Below are 6,083 nucleotides of genomic sequence, written 5' to 3' on the forward strand. Positions count from 1 at the left end.
CTTTTGTTTCAGTGACGGGAGTGGGACGTAAGCGACCTTGCCCTCGAACTTAATCTTGTCGTGGGTTGGATGAATATGGCGAGTCAAGTTGAGAAGGCGTTCTTTGTTCTGGAATATGTCAAGACAAATTCAGTTACTGTAGTGCAACGTCATTTTAGGACAAAGTATGGGAAACAGGCACCCACACGACAGCTTATTTATGACTGGGTTCGTACATTTGAAGAAACAGGTTGTCTGTGTAAGAAGTCCACGGGAAGACCTCCAGTGTCAAATGAAACAGTTGAGCGCGTTCGTGGGAGCTATGCCCACAGCCCGAGCAAATCTACGACACGTGCAGGAAAGAAACTTGATATCCCTCAAAAGACTTTCTGGAGCATTCTACGCAAACCTCTCAAGTTCTGTCGATTTCGATTGCAATTACTGCAAAGTCTCAGTGAAAGTGACAAACAGGAACGTTTAGAGTTTTGTGTGTCCATATAAAATCTTTGTGAAGAAAATGATTACTTACTTCAGCTGCTTACATTTGGGGACGAATCAATCTTTCACATTAGGAGTGTCGTAAACAAACATAACATGAGCATATGGGGAACTGAAAACCCTTACGAGATTGTGGAGCAGGTTAGGGACTTCCAAATGTTAATATGTTTTATGCTGTATCGCCCAAAAATGTGTATGGAGTGTTATTTTACCAAGGAGAAACCGTTACTGGAAGAACGTACCTGGACATGTAACTTTGGTTGATACCACAATTTGAGGAAGGTAGTAACAATTCCATATCTGTGCTGGATGGAACCCCACCACACTAGCATTCCGATGTAAGGGGTTACGTTGACTAAATTCTTCCTAGGCGGTGGATTGGACGTTCAACTGATGGGAACATGGCTATGACTCAATGACCATCACGAAGTTCAGACCTCACACCGTGTGATTACTTTGTGTGGGGTTGTATAAAAGATGAAGTGTATGTTCGCCCCTCCCTCAGAGTCTGACGCAACTGAAAGAACGAATCAGAGATGCTCTTGCATTTGGTGGACAGTCAGACTTTGATGCGTGTTTGGGAAGAATTAGACTACAGAATAGATCTTTCCCGTGTAACCAAAGCATCACACATAGAATATCTATAGTTGTATCACAAAAATTTACAGATAAACTCTACAACTCATGTAAGTTATGTCATCATGTCATTAAAACTCTTCATTTCGAAGACGCACTAAAGTTGACTATTTCTTTAAGGCTAACCTGTATATATGTTTAGGAATTAAAATTTAATTTTAAAAAATAGTTAAACGAATGGATTTATTTTGCGAACACTATGTTTTTGAGTTCATAAATTCATGTAACACTTCTCTCTTCTCATGAGGTGACTCGAAGTAAAATTTTCCAGTTATTACTTGTTTAACAATTACACATGTATATGAACTTTAGTAGTATATTAAGAACAATAGCTGTCATATATTTCAACAATAACATAAAGTACAAAAAATCTAATATCACTATACATATACAGTAGTATTTAGGATAACTTTTCGTTACGTATGTATTTAATGCAATCTGCGTACATAAAATCTTAGAATACTCATGTTTATTGTTTAATACATTTTTATAACATTACACTTATACATACGAAAGATTTATGCAGCTTCTAATTGCCATAGAGACAGTGAAATTGTTTATATGAAATTTAATATTTCTTCCACCAATATTGTTAGAACTATACAAAAAAAATAAAATAAAATATGTATGAAAAAACTTACTCAGGAACACAGTGAGCTGCTGTTAATATCCATTGAGGTGCAATAATAGACGCCGTACATTCGTAATCATTTCCATCACTATGGTAAAAGAGCTTAGCAATGAATGGAAATTGTCCTTCGTTTGCAACTTGCCCATTGGCATTGAGTCGTTCTGTTAAAATTTAATATAAACTTCATATACAAAGTGAGACTCTACAAAGCAATTATTATTTGTACTGAAACCTAGCAAGTTGTATCGCAATCATTTCTTCTTCTTCTTCTTCTTCTTCTTCGTCATTATATTTTTGGATATGATAAAAATAAAAATAAAAGATATATTCAAAATAACGTGGTACAGAAAAGAATATTCAGCAGGTGGTATTGTCACAGAAGTAGCAATGTATATGTAGTTCAAGTTACTAGAATGAATTTTATTTGAAATATGGAAGAAAAGGATAGAAACGATACACAGTGATGAAGAGGAAAGAAAGGAAACATACTGAAGTTGCATATTTTGTAAGTGCAGAATGGTTACAGTAGAGCTAAGTTGAATAAAGAGAGCAAAACTTAAGAAACAAGGAAAAAGAAAAAGTGTGCGAACAAAAAATAAGATGACTTGGTTAGAACTTATAGAAGAAAAGCAGAAAGTATATCGAGTCAGATGCAAAGAATACGAAATGAGTTATATAGGAGAAACAAGGAAAAAAGAAATAATTAAATAATACTTCGACGACGTTAGATCGAAGAAGGACAATGACACATAAGCACGTAAGAGAAACAGGACAGAAAATAGACTAGAAGTTTTGGAAAGATATAAAAAGGAAAAGAAGTATTATAACCCTGGAAATCTAGCGTACGTAAAATTTACGTGTAGGTAGAGAATAATAGCCTCCCGTTTCCCCTCCCCTCGCATCCAGACCTCCGCACGCCAGCAGTGCTTACTTGTGTTAGTTGCCGACTAGTTGGCGTCGGGTGTAAGTGGTCCCCGCGTTCTTTGTTCTGGGCGGCTTTCTTTTTCTAAAACCTACACGTCAGTTTGACGTGTCGCCACCTTTAACCGCCTTTTTCGTACACGTAGATCTAACGCGTTGCTACCTTTAACGGGTGTTTTGTTGAATGCTTTGGTTCACTTTGGATCGTTTTCTGGGTGATGGCAGACACTTCAAGGACGAGAATAATTACAAACGTTTTGGACAATGAAGATGCAATATTGGCTGCTCTCGAAGAGGAAGAAGAAATTTCCGAAAATCTGCAAGAAGATAATTTAGAAGTTGAAGTCCATTCGGATTCTGATGAAAGCTGTTACGATAGTGATGCTGACCCCGAATACACACCGGAAGAAGACGACTTAGATTGTGTAGAAGCAGTGAAGAACATTGAAATTTCTACTGCTCCAACTCAGCCTCGGAAAAAGGAAAAAGACAATGTTCTGAACGAAAGTAAAAGAAACAAAGACGAATGTTCCAACAATGTTGAGGGAAGATCTGCTGGAAGTGTTATCAAAGTACAAGAAGAAACATTGAAAAGCAAGAATAGGTTTGTTTGGAACACGTCATGCCTAAAGAACAACGGGAAGACACCGTCCAAGAATGTTATTCATATACGGCCAGGACCCACAGCATCAAATAATTCCCGTCAAGCCACATCTTCTCTTGAATGTTTTGAACTCTTTTTTTGTGACGAAATTCTTGCGACTATTCTCCAATACACCAGTGAAGAAATTTAGCAACAACGGAAGAAGTACAAAAGACCTGAAGGAAGCGTGAGGCGTGTTTGTATGGAAGAGCTTCAAGCACTCTTTGGGATATAAATTTTATCTGCTGCCCTGAAAGACAATCATCTGGCCTCTGAAAAGATTTTTGATACGAACCTATGTGGAGATTGCTTCAAGGCAACCATGTCGGAAAGGAGTTTTAAGTTCTTGATAAACTGTCTCAGATTTGATAATAAAGAAACGAGAGAAGTAAGGAAAAAAGAAGATAGACTGGCCGCCATATCTGATTTTTGGAATATGTTTAGCAAAGACGTCGAGATAATTTCAAGGCTGGATCACACTTAGCCATTGATGAGCAACTTGTTGGATTTTGGGGTAAATGCCCTTTTCGAATGTACATTCCTTCAAAGCCCAACAAGTATGGTATTAAAATTGTGGTTATGTGTGACAATGCAACCAAATATATGGTTGATGCAAAAGTTTATTTGGGGAAAGGGACAGTGCCGCCAAAAACTCCTGCTGCAAACTATTTTGTGAATGACTTGGTGAAAAACATTCAAAATTTAAACCGAAACATTACCATGGACAACTGGTTCTCTAGCATCCCACTGCTCAAAGAACTTCTCCAAAAGAAATTGACTGCAGTTGCAACTGTGAAGAGAAACAAACCAGAATTACCAGACGAATTCACAGACAAGAAAATTCAGAATAGGCAAGAAGGATCTTCAATGTTTCTATTTGATGAAGATGTAACAGCAGTCTCCTATAAACCAAACTCGAAGAAGATGGTGTGCTTATTGAGCATGATGACGCCACTCTGAGCGATCGCACAGGAAAGCCAGAGATCGTAATGACATATAATGCAACAAAAGGTGCGGTTGACAGAATGGACCAAATGTGTCAAAACATAAACTGTGGTCGTAAGACACAAAGGTGGCCTTTCTGTTTCTTCTATAATATGATAAACATCTCTCTGATAAATGGATATGTAATTTATCTTCACAACCATTTCAGAAGGGGTGGAGCGAATTCCAAACCAATGTCAAGGCAGGACTTTTTATAGACCTGCACAAACAGTTAACAAGACCATGGCAAGGGGAACGACTGAGGGAAAGGACACTGAGTCGAGACTTGAGGATGACAATTGAGAAGATTGTTGGAGACTAGAGGAAATTACAGAAATCGCTACCAACAGCTGACCAAAGAGGAACAAGAAAGTACTGTGCCTTTTGTGATGTAAGGAAAAGAAGAATGACGAATACTTACTGCGAATGTGGAAAAGCGATATGTGGGGAGCACAAGAAAAAAGTTTGCCCTGACTGCACCTAAATGCCAATGTGTTACATTGCTGTCCTTGTTTTCATTATACTTATTCAACATTGTATCCAAGGAGTAGATTTTTATAATTGTAAAATGTATACATAGTACGATAAGTTTTTTTTAAAAAAAACCACATTTGTAATTTCTTTTATATACGGTAAAATAAATAGACCTACTTATTAGATAGTCATTTGTGGAAACAAAACTATTTTTGTAATAGCAAAAAGTGTCCTGTTTAAGATAAATAAAAAATAAAATATTTTAATAGAAAATGTTAAATAAAATAAATGTATACATTAAACATCACTCTTTTGTGCAGCGTTATGACCTACACGTCAATTTGGCGTGTCGCTACCTTTAACGTACATATTGAGAACGCTACCTTTCTAGGGATAAGAACATGTAGAGTGACGTAATAGGCAAGAACATAAGAGGAACTGATGAATTAGGAAAATAGACTTAATATACATGATTTGTGGAGAAATATTTGAATATATCAGAAAAGAGAGAAAACACATGTGTGGTGAAGTATACGCAGAATGGCACAGTTGTTTAATTAAACGTTTAAAATGACAATGAAAGTTACATCATTACTTAAAATTCGAGATGTGTATGGGATGTAAAGTTGTTAAAAATGGAAGGAAGGATACCATTGTTTTATTCTAAATAACCTGCTCTCAGTTTCTGAGACACGTAAGCTTTAGCATTTAGATTTTATGTTCTTTCATACAAGCTCATAATGGACAATGTTTAATTATTAATACATAATATATTTTCTTAAACAGCGGGAATGACACAATATACGTAGTTGTATCAACAAGTTTCGAAACTAGTTTTGTTAACAAGAACGTGCTTTATTTATTTAAGTTTAAACGCCGCTATCTTGAAAATAGTCATCTCGTGTAGAAATACAGCGCTCCAATTGTTTTGCCACGGGTGGAATGTGTTCTGCAAGTATTCTTTTCGAAACGTATGAGACACCTTGTGCGATTCGCAGTGGGTTTCCGTAATGGTGTCCCAATGACGTCCTTTGATCATAATCTTCAGCTTTTGTATGATTGAGAACACAAATCTTGTGAATAGGGTGGCAAATGTGGTGAAGAGAGTGGATGTGGAGATGCGATTAGCTCGTTTCTGGTTAATAACTAACGTATGAGTAGAGCACGGTGATTATGCATTGTCGTCATGGAGGAATCAATTTTTCGCGCACCACATATTAGGTCGCTTTTGCTGAATGTTCTTCCTCAAATGCTATAAAACCTATCAGTAGAAGTCGCTATTGGAAATGACTAGAAAATGGGGACGTCTAGAAAATG

This window comes from Thermobia domestica, chromosome 2, assembly GCF_964235325.1.
Source record: "Thermobia domestica chromosome 2, izTheDome1.hap1.1, whole genome shotgun sequence".
Classification (NCBI taxonomy): Eukaryota; Metazoa; Arthropoda; class Insecta; order Zygentoma; family Lepismatidae; genus Thermobia; species Thermobia domestica.